We start from the raw sequence: 9346 nt of genomic DNA on the forward strand, positions 1-9346 counted from the left end.
CCCTAACTACAGACCTGCCATTACACCCCAACTACAGACCTGCCATTACACCCCAACTACAGACCTGCCATTACACCCTAACTACAGACCTGCCATTACACCCTAACTACAGACCTGTTGTTACACCCTAACTACATACCTGCCATTACACCCTAACTACAGACCTGCCATTACACCCTAACTACAGACCTGCCATTACACCCTAACTACAGACCTGCCATTACACCCTAACCTGTACAGACCTGCCATTACACCCTAACTACAGACCTGTTACACCCTAACTACAGACCTGCCGTTACACCCTAACTACAGACCTGTTGTTACACCCTAACTACAGACCTGCCGTTACACCCTAACTACAGACCTGCCGTTACACCCTAACTACAGACCTGTTGTTACACCCCAACTACAGACCTGCCATTACACCCTAACTACAGACCTGCCATTACACCCCAACTACAGACCTGCCATTACACCCTAACTACAGACCTGCCATTACACCCCAACTACAGACCTGCCATTACACCCTAACTACAGACCTGCCATTACACCCCAACTACAGACCTGCCATTACACCCTAACTACAGACCTGTTACACCCTAACCTGTTTTTATTCTATATTATCTATATTATTACAGTTTATTATCTATTTAATTACAGTGTTTTTATTATCTATTGTCACGACCTGAGCATAGTAAGCTGTTTATTCTCTGTTGGTTGGGGTGTGATAGTGACTAGGGTGGGTCATCTAGGGTGTTATATGTCTATGTTGGCCTGATATGGTTCCCAATCAGAGACAGCTGTTTATCGTTGTCTCTGATTGGGGATCATATTTAGGTAGCCATTTCCTCATTTTGTGTTTTGTGGGATCTTGTCTACGGATAGTTGCCTGTGTAGCTTCACCAGTAGCTTCACATTTCCTTTGTGCTTGTTTGTTCTGCTGAGTGTCTATGAATTAAAAGATGTGGAACTCTCCGCACGCTGCGCCTTGGTCCAATCATTATGACGAACGTGACATCTACATCATTACAATGTTTATTATCTAGATTATTACTGTGTTTTATTATCTAGATTATTACTGTGTTTATTATCTAGATTATTACTGTGTTTTATTATCTAGATTATTACTGTATTTTATAATCTAGATTATTACTGTGTTTATTATCTAGATTATTACTGTGTTTTATTATCTAGATTATTACTGTGTTTTATTATCTAGATTATTACTGTGTTTATTATCTATATCATTACAATGTTTATAATCTAGATTATTATCAAATCAAATGTATTTATATACTATAGCCCTTCTTACATCAGCTGATATCTCAAAGTGCTGTACAGAAACCCAGCCTAAAACCCCAAACAGCAAGCAATGCAGGTGTAGAAGTACGGTGGCTAGGAAAAACTCCCTAGAAAGGCCAAAACCTAGGAAGAAACCTAGAGAGGAACCAGGCTATGAGGGGTGGCCAGTCCTCTTCTGGCTGTGCCGGTTGGAGATTATAACAGAACATGGCCAAGATGTTCAAATGTTCATAAATGACCAGCATGGTCAAATAATAATAATCACAGTAGTTGTCGAGGGTGCAGCAAGTCAGCACCTCATTAGTAAATGTCAGTTGGCCTTTCATAGCCGATCATTGAGAGTATCTCTACCGCTCCTGCTGTCTCTAGAGAGTTGAAAACAGCAGGTCTGGGACAGGTAGCACGTCCGGTGAACAGGTCAGGGTTCCATAGCCGCAGGCAGAACAGTTGAATAAAAAATAAAATTTAAATAAAATTACTGTTTTATTATCTAGATTATTACTGTGTTTTTAAAATCTATATTACTAAAGAGCTGCAAATATTTCAATGTACTGTTTTACACCTGCTGTATCCTGTGCAGGTGACAAATAAACATTAAAAAGTTTAAACGTTCCTCAGCACATCATTGTAGTAGATTAAACTGTCATTACATTAGTGTGTGACGTGTTTGTTGAGTAGGCATGGCCAGGTGTAAATGGACCTGTATGGATTAAAACCATGTTGAAACTGTAGGTGTGGTGGTGGAACCCTCCCTTCAGAGGTTTATTTAGGACTAACAACATGGACCCCAACCCATAATCCTCCAGCAGACACACCTGTAGAGGACTGTATAAAAAGCCCAGGACTGACCAGACAGAATCACACATCAAGACTCTCCAAAGCATCTCCAGGACCAAGAAGCCATCTAGAGTCTCTCCACTGTCAGATCCAAGGAGCCATCCAGAGTCTCTCCTCTCCACACACTGAAGATGGAGCAAAGCCCCTCTCTGACCCTGCTGCTGCTGCTGCTGCTGGGCCTCTCTCAGGCCCACCCTCTCATGGAGGACGGAAGTGGACCAGAGATCCTAACAGACGACCCTGAGGATGTAGACATCACTGAGAGAATTCTGACCACCAATAACGGCTCCAGTCAGTTTCTGTTGGAGGGAGACATGGTGGCGCCAACAACCAGAAACGCCATGGTTTGCTTTAGGTACTACCAACACACACTAACAACAATATTGTACCAGCTCTACTTTCACAACTATTTGCATCAGCTTTTTTTTGAGTATTTCCAAGATGAGGTATTTTTATGTACAATATACTTCACTTTTAATGTTTCAGAAAGTTGCCTCAAACTAATACAGAAATATAATTGTCTTCCTTCAAAATATGTATACAACATTGTGTAGAAGTAGTATAAAGTCAGAGAATGTGGAATTACCCACAATCCTCTAAAAACAGAGACAGGTGTCAAGTTGTTGCTGGAACTTAAAATTTGTAAATTGAGGGAAAATGAAACACAGTTCCCCTTGGAGTTGTTTTTACATACATCTTATGTTGATATATATACATATTTTAATTTCAGGTTGGTTAAACAAGTGAAGTTGAGTAAAGGACTAATTATATTGAAGTAAAGATAACAAATATATTTTTTATGTCAAAATAATTGTATTTTCAGATATAATTGACTAACCAGCTGAATGTTATTTTACAGTGCAGGGTGCTTCTGGAAAAAAGGCACCAACGGATTGGTTGAAGTGCCCTACACAGTGAGCAGTAGCTTCAGTTCCTCTGACAAGCAGGGCATTGAGAATGCCCTCCGGGCCTTCCCTTCCAAGACCTGCATTCGCTTCGTGCCTCGTCAGAATCAGGTTGACTTCATCAGCTACGAGCCCAGAGACGGGTGCTGGTCCTCTCTTGGGAGAGTGGGAGGCCAACAGACGGTCTCTCTCCAAATGGACGGCTGCGTTTACTTCGGGGTCATTCAGCACGAGACTCTCCACGCTCTGGGCTTCCAGCACGAACAAACCAGGAGCGACCGTGACCAGTATGTCACCATCAACTGGAGTAACATCGACTCTAACAACGCCTACAACTTCGACAGATCAAACACCAACAACCTGAACACTGCCTACGACTACAGCTCTGTCATGCACTATGGAAATACAGCCTTCTCTATCAACGGGAAGGACACCATCACCCCCATCCCCAACCCCAACGTGCCCATCGGCCAGAGACAGGGGTTGTCCACCACTGACATCCTGAGGATCAACAGACTCTACGGCTGCTGAGAGGAAGACATCAAGTCACAGGAGAAAAGTCTGGAAAAGACCAGATGAAGGAAGTCAAGTCTGACACATATATTGTTATCTTATTGATTTAAAATCATTGTTTAGTTGTAACTTTAAAAAATATCACTGCTGTAGTTGTGTAGTTCTCAAATTATTTTAATCATATGACTTAGTTAATTATCTAAAATAAACAAGATTGAAAGCAGATGCTATTGTGTAATTCTAGTGTTTTCTACTGTGTGTGTGTGTGTGTGTGTGTGTGTGTGTGTGTGTGTGTGTGTGTGTGTGTGTGTGTGTGTGTGTGTGTGTGTGTGTGTGTGTGTGTGTGTGTGTGTGTGTGTGTGCGTGTGCGTGTGCGTGTGCGTGTGCGTGTGTGTGTGTGAGAGAGAGAGAGAGAGAGAGAGAGAGAGAGAGAGAGTTAACAGACTTTTGGCACAAGCCCTCCATGTCTGTCCTGATCCAAGACATTCTTCCTCCAATCAGAACTAGAGTTACATCACTTCTGTCACAACTATAATGACATAATTTCTCTCACCTAAACACAACAAGACACCAGGAATATTCACAACTACAATGACATGAAAGATAATCATTATTTTAGGAAGAGAATCAAGGAGGCTGACAGAGGAGAAAATAAATATCTGCTCTGGGAATCTGACAAAGCAGAAATAAAAATCAAACCCCACTGTATTTTCTTGTTAAGATTTATACTGTAGATGTAACTGGTCTGGTCTGCCAAAATCATCACCTCAAAGTGGAGTCACACGTCCCCAAAAACACAGGTTTGTCCTCAAAATGTTTTAAAATGCTGTGCATTGAAGATTATCACATAACAAGATAGACTAACAAACTAACACGTTCTGCAGACATGCTGACTAGCATCTCTCTCTATTTATCTTCCAGCTTGGAGGGCACTATGGTGTTGAACGCTGAGCTGTAGTCAATGAACAGTATTCTTACGTAGGTGTTCCTTTAGTCCAGGTGGGAAAGGGCACTGTGGAGTGCAATAGAGATTGCGTCATCTGCGGATCTGTTGGGGCGGTGTGCAAATTGGACTGGGTATAGGGTATCTGAGATGTTTGTGTTAATGGGAGTCATGCCCAACCTTTCAAAGCATTTCATAGCTACAGATGTGAGTGCTACGGGGCGATGATCATTTAAATAGGTTACCTTGGTGTTCTTGTGCACAGAGACTATGGTGGTCTGCTTGAAACATGTTGGTATTACAGATTGGGTCAGGGAGAGGTTGAAAATGTAAGTGAATACACTTGTCAGCGCATGCTCGGAGTATGTGTCCTGGTAATCCGTCTGGCCCTGCGGGCTTGTTAATTTGCAACTGTTTCAAAGGTCACATCGGCTACGGAAAGCATGATCACAAAGTCATCCAGAACAGCTGGTGCTCTCACGCATGGTTCAGTGTTGCTCGACTCGAAGCAAGTATTCCTTAATAGCTTGCAAGCCCTGCCATCGCTCGCAAGTTGATTTTGTTCACCCACATCAGACGAGATCAGGAGGAACAATTATTGGGGACAGGCCAAAAAGCATTGAACATGTATGGCAATTTAGTTAGCTAGATTGCTGTTGCTAGCTCATTTGTCCTGGGATAAAGCACAAGGTCCTCTACTCCAACAATAAATTCACAGATAAAACGGTAAACCTCCTTCCTACAGGCTTTCTTCTTCTTTGGACATTATAAGGCGGTTGGCAACCAACTTTACAGCATTACTACAACCAACTGGAGTGTTACATATAAAACAACAGGTTAAAACAGTGAACTACGTTTGTACTGAATGAACTAAAGATAAAACAGTACATCATATAACATCCCTACACCACCACATATCCACAACACAACATGTTCAATACCACCATACAACAAGTTCACAATGTATGTGAATGCATGGCTCTGTACCTTGCTGTGTGTCTCTTCACAGTCTCCATTGTTCCATAAGGTGTATTTTTACCTGCTTTTAAAATCTGATTCTACTGCTTGCATCAGTTACCTGATGTGGAATAGAGTTCCATGTAGTCATGGCTCTATGTAGTACTGTGCACCTCCCATAGTCTGTTCTGGACTTGGGGACTGTGAAGAGACCTCTGGTGGGATGTCTTGTGGGGTATGCATTGGTGTCCGAGATGTGTGCTAGTATTTTAAAAACAGACAGCTCGGCACATTCAGCTTGTCAACATACTATTGTCCCGCTCCTTGAAAGCGGCAGCTCAAGCCTTTAGCTCAGTGCAGATGTTGTCTGTAATCAATGGCTTCTGGTTGGGAAATGTACGCACGGTCACTGGAGACGATGTTGTCGATGCACTTATTAATGAAGCCGGTGACTGAAGTGGTGAACTCCACAATAACATCGGATAAATCCCAGAACATATTCCAGTCTGTGCCAGAGAAACAGTCCTGAACCTTAGCATCCGCTTCATCGGGCAAATTCAAAATTTAACTTGTCACTGGTACTTCCTGTTTGAGTTTTTGATTGTAAGCAGGAATCAGGAGGATATAGTTATGGTCAGATTTACCAAATGGAGGGCGAGGGAAAGCTTTGTATACGTCTCTGTGTGTTGAATAGAGGTGATCTAGAGTTTTTTCCCCTCATTGCACAGGTGACATGCTGGTAGAAATGAGGACATGCTGGTAGAAATCAAGTTTAAAGGATTTCGGTTTTCCTGCAATAAAATCACCGGCCACTAGGAGTGCTGCCTCTGGATGAGCATTTTCTTCTTGGCTTATAGCCCTACATAGCTCGTTGAGTACCAGCATCGGTTTTTGGTGGTAAATAGACAGCCATGAAAAATATAGGTGAAAACTCTCACCATAGTATGGTCTGCAGCTTATCATGAGGTATTCTACCTCAGGTGAGCAGAAACTCAAGACTTCCTTAATATTAGAGAACCAGCTGTTGTTAGCAGAGACACACCCATCCCCGCCTTTGAGTTTAGGAGATGCTTCCGTTCTGTCCTGCCAATGAAAAAGCTTCACAGTTATCCTAATAGTGGGCCTGTGTTTACTTCCTGGAAAAGACTAATTCATAGCGTCATTCAAAACTAGAGGTCGACCGATTAATCGGAATGGCCGATTAATTAGGTCCGATTTCAAGTTTTCATAACACTCGGTAATCTGCATTTTTGTACACCGATCGTGGCCGATTACATTGCACTCCACAAGGAGACTGCGTGGCAGGCTGACTACCTGTTATGCGAGTGCAGCAAGGAGCCAAGGTAAGGTGCCAGCTAGCATTAAACTTATCTTATAAAAAACAATCAATCTTAACATAATCACTAGTTAACTACACATGGTTGATGATATTACTAGTTTATCTAGCGTGTCCTGCGTTGCATATAATCAACGCGGTGCCTGTTAATTTATCATCGAATCACAGTCTACTTCGCCAAACGGGTGATTTAACAAGTGCATTCACGAAAAAAGCACTGTCGTTGCACCAATGTACCTAACCATCAATGCTTTCTTAAAATCAATTCACAAGTAAATATTATTAAACCTGCATATTTAGTTAATATTGCCTGCTAACATGAATTTCTTTTAACTAGGGAAATTGTGTCACTTCTCTTGCGTTCTGTGCAACAGAGTCAGGGTATATGCAGCAGTTTGGGCCGCCTGGCTCGTTGCGAACTGTGTGAAGACTATTTCTTCCTAACAAAGACAGCCAACTTCGCCAAACGGGGGATGATTTAACAAAAGCGCATTTGCGAAAAAATCCCAATCGTTACACGAATGCACCTAACCATAAACATCAATGCCTTTCTTAAAATCAATACACAGAAGTATATATTTTTAAACCTGCATATTTAGTTAAAAGATATCCAGGTTAGCAGGCAATATTAAACTAGGGAAATTGTGTCACTTCTCTTGCGTTCATTGTACGCAGAGTCAGGGTATATGCAACAGTTTGGGCCGCCTGGCTCGTTGCGAACTAATTTGCCAGAATTTTACGTAATGACATAACATTGAAGGTTGTGCAATGTAACAGGAATATTTAGACTTGGATGCCACCCGTTAGATAAAATACGGAACGGTTCCATATTTCACTGAAAGAATAAACGTTTTATTTTCGAAATGATAGTTTCCGGATTCGACCATATTAATGACCTAAGGCTCATATTTCTGTGTGTTATTATGTTATAATTAGGTCTATGATTTGATATTTGATAGAGCAGTCTGACTGGGTGGTGGTAGGCAGCAGCAGGCTCGTAAGCATTCATTCAAACAGCACTTTCGTGCGTTTGCCAGCAGCTCTTCGCTGTGCTTCAAGCATTGAGCTGTTAATGGCTTCAAGCCTATCAACTACCGAGATTAGGCTGGTGTAACCGATGTGAAATGGCTAGCGAGTTAGCGGGGTGCGCGCTAATAGCGTTTCAATCGGTGACGTCACTCGCTCTGAGACCTTGAAATAGGTGTTCCCCTTGCTCTGCAAGGGCCACGGCTTTTGTGGAGCGATGGGTAACGATGCTTCGAGGGTGGCTGTTGTCGATGTGTTCCTGGTTCGAGCCCAGGTAGGGGCGAGGAGAGGGATGGAAGCTATACTGTTACACTGGCAATACTAAAGTGCCTATAAGAACATCCAATAGTCAAAGGTATATGAAATACAAATGGTATAGAGAGAAATAGTCCTATAATTCCTATAATAACTAAAACCTAAAACATCTTACCTGGGAATATTGAAGACTCATGTTAAAAGGAACCACCAGCTTTCATATGTTCTCATGTTCTGAGCAAGGAACTTAAACGTTAGCTTTCTTACATGGCACATATTGCACTTTTCCTTTCTTCTCCAACACTTTGTTTTTGCATTATTTAAACCAAATTGAACATGTTTCATTATTTATTTGAGGCTAAATAGATTTTATTGATGTATTATATTAAGTTAAAATAAAAGTGTTCATTCAGTATTATTGTAATTGTCATTATTACAAATAAATAAATAAATACAAATAAAAATCGGCCGATTAATCGGTATCGGCTTTTTTTGGACATACAATAATCGGTATCGGCGTTGAAAAATCATAGTCTGTCGACCTCTAGTCAAAACGCAGCTTCACAGCTATCCTAATAGTGGGACTGTGTTTACTTCCTGGAAAAGACTCATTCATAGTGTCATTCAAAACACATCATTATATCCCTTGTGGAATAGAAGAAACTGGATTTGTTAAGAACGACAGTTGCACTTTTCTTTAATAATTCCCTATTTCTTCTCAAATAAGTTGTCACGTTCTGACCTTAGTTCCTTTTTTATGTCTTTATTTTTAGTTCGGTCAGGACTTGAGTAGCGGTGGGCACTCTGTTGTTTTTCTATGTTTTGTTCTGTGTGTTATATTTCTGTGTTTGGCCTAGTATGGTTCACAATCAGAGGCAGGTGTTGATCGTTGTCTCTGATTGAGAATCATACTTAGGTAGCCTGTTTTCCCACTATGGGTTGTGGGTAGTTATTTTCTGTTTCAGTGTTTGCACCATACGGGGGACTGTGTCAGTTTTCATTTATTCTCTTGTTCTTTTTGTATTTTGTATTCATTCTCGATTAAACTATATTATGGATACGTACCATGCTGCATTTTGGTCCTCCTCTCCTTCCACCAACGAAAGCCGTTACATAAGTTGAAATTGAAAATAACTTTTGGTCTCCACACATTGTTATTAGATTTTCAAACAATGCAGAACAAATTTTCGTTTTTTGAAACAACTTAATTCAGAAAATACAGACAAATGGCCTGGAGAAAATGAGGAACCAATACTTGGTTGTGAAGCCTTT

The 9346-nt window shown here is 41.2% G+C and overlaps 1 long non-coding RNA gene and 1 pseudogene across 8 annotated transcripts in view; one reads left to right on the plus strand and one right to left on the minus strand.

The window, feature by feature from the left end:
- LOC120043456 overlaps nucleotides 1–1341 on the minus strand; it is a 3514-nt gene extending 2173 nt beyond the window's left edge. For 6 of the 8 annotated variants that reach the window (XR_005476449.1, XR_005476450.1, XR_005476445.1 and 3 more), the window contains exon 1: nucleotides 1–1341. This exon is cut by the window's left edge. This is a non-coding gene — a long non-coding RNA (uncharacterized LOC120043456). The other 2 variants (XR_005476452.1, XR_005476451.1) reach the window with 2 other exon arrangements.
- A 929-nt stretch (nucleotides 1342–2270) lies between these two features.
- Nucleotides 2271–3881, plus strand: LOC120043457 (annotated as a pseudogene).
- Nucleotides 3882–9346: the final 5465 nt, after the last annotated feature.

The sequence above is a fragment of the Salvelinus namaycush genome, unplaced genomic scaffold (assembly GCF_016432855.1).
Source record: "Salvelinus namaycush isolate Seneca unplaced genomic scaffold, SaNama_1.0 Scaffold927, whole genome shotgun sequence".
Lineage (NCBI taxonomy): Eukaryota > Metazoa > Chordata > Actinopteri > Salmoniformes > Salmonidae > Salvelinus > Salvelinus namaycush.